The 1881-nt window shown below is 39.9% G+C and overlaps 1 protein-coding gene across 1 annotated transcript in view; it reads left to right on the top strand.

The window, feature by feature from the left end:
• Positions 1–1881, top strand: part of KDM2A (lysine (K)-specific demethylase 2A) — a 160826-nt gene that overhangs the window by 111837 nt on the left and 47108 nt on the right. The window lies entirely within an intron of this gene.

The following is a 1881-nucleotide window of genomic DNA, read 5'->3' as shown; positions in this document are numbered from 1 at the left end:
ATATGTCCCAAGTATGAGAGATGAAGTTTGGCCATCTTGGCCTCCAAGGAGCACTCTGGCTGCACTTCTTCCAAAACGGATCTATTGGTTCTCTTGGCAGCCATGGCACTTTCAATATTCTCCTCCAGCACCATAACTCAAAAGCATCAATTCTTCTGTGGTTTTCCTTACTCACTGTCCAGCTTTTGCATGCGTATGAAGTTATTGAAAATACCATGGCTTGGGTCAGGTGCATCTTAGTCCTCAAGCTGACATCCTCGCTCTTCAACACTTTAAAAAAGGTCTTGTGCAGCAGATTTGCCCAATGCAATACATCATCTGATTTCTTGACTGCTACTTCCATGAGTGTTGATAGTTGATCCAAGAAGAATGAAGTCCTTAACAACTTCAGTCTTTTCTCCATTGATAAGAATGTTGCTTATTGGTCCAGTGTTGAGGATTTTTGTTTTCTTTACGTTGAGATGTAATCCATACCGAAGGTTGTGCTTCTTTGATCTTCATCAGTAAATATTTTAAGTTCTCTTCACTTTCAGCAAGCAAGGTTGTATCATCTGCATATTGCAGGTTGTTAATGAGTCTTCCTCCAATCCTGAAGCCACGTTTTTCTTCATGTAACCCAGCTTCTCGGATTATTTGCTCAGCATACAGTTTGTATAAGTATGATGAAAGAATACAACCTTGTCGCACACCTTTCTTAATTTTAAAACATTCATTGTTCCCATATTCTGTTCAAACAACTGCCTCTTGTTCCAGGTACAGATTCCTCATGAGCACAATTCGTGTTCTGGAATATTCATATTTTGCAATGTTGTCCATAGCTTGTCATGAGCCGCACAATCAAAAGCCTTTGCGTGGTCAATAAAGCATAGGTAAACATTTTTCTGATGTTCTCTGCTTTCAGCCAAGATCCATCGGACATCAGCAATGATAGCCCTCTTTCCACGGCCTGTTCTGAATCTGGCTTGAACTACTGGAAGTTCTCTGTCAATGTATGCTCGCAGCCGTTTCTGTATCACCTTTAGTAAACCTTTACTCACATGGGATATCAAAGAGATTGTCCGATGATTTCCACATCCTTTTGGGTTGCCTCTCTTTGGAATGGGCACTCAGATAGTTGTCTTCCAAAATTCTTGGCATAGATGAGGGGGTGCTTCCTGTGCCGCCTCACTTTCTTGAAAGATTGCAATTTTTATTACAGCAATTCCAGGTGCCTTGTTAAATTCCTTCAATGCACCTTGGACTTCCTCCCTCCTTAAGTATTATTGGCTCTTGATCATATGCTGCCTCTTGAAACGGCTGAACGTTAACCATTACCTTTTGGTACAGGGACTCTGCGTATTCCTTGCATCTTCTCTTGATGCTTTCTGCATCATTCAGTAATTTGCCCAGAGAATCTTTCAATAATGAAAGTTGAGGCTTTAATTTTTTCTTCCGTTCCCCCAGCTTGAGAAATGCTGAGCATGTTCTTCCCTTTTGGTTTTCTGATTCCAGATCTTTGCACATTTTATTGTAATATTTGGCTTTATCTTCTCAAGCTGATCTTTTAAATTTTCTGTTCAGCTCTTGGACCTCCTTATTTCTTCCATTTGCCTTAGCATCTCTATGCTGGAGAGAGCAAGTTTCTGTCTCTTCTGACATTCATTTTGACCTTTTCCTTCTTTCTTGTCTTCTTAATGAGTTTTTGCTTTCTTCATGTATGATCTTATTGATGCCATCCCACAACTCTTCTGGTCTTCGTTGTTTAGTGTTTAATGTATCAAATCTGTCCTTCCGTTGATCTCTAAATTCAGGTGGGATATATTCAGGGTTGTATTTTGGCTCTCGTGGACTTGTTTTCATTTTCTTCAGCTTCAGTTTGAATTTGCATATGAGTAATTGATG

This window comes from Chrysochloris asiatica, unplaced genomic scaffold (assembly GCF_000296735.1).
Source record: "Chrysochloris asiatica unplaced genomic scaffold, ChrAsi1.0 scaffold00040, whole genome shotgun sequence".
In the NCBI taxonomy this organism is placed as follows: domain Eukaryota; kingdom Metazoa; phylum Chordata; class Mammalia; order Afrosoricida; family Chrysochloridae; genus Chrysochloris; species Chrysochloris asiatica.
This window is presented reverse-complemented; position numbering and strand designations above follow the sequence as displayed.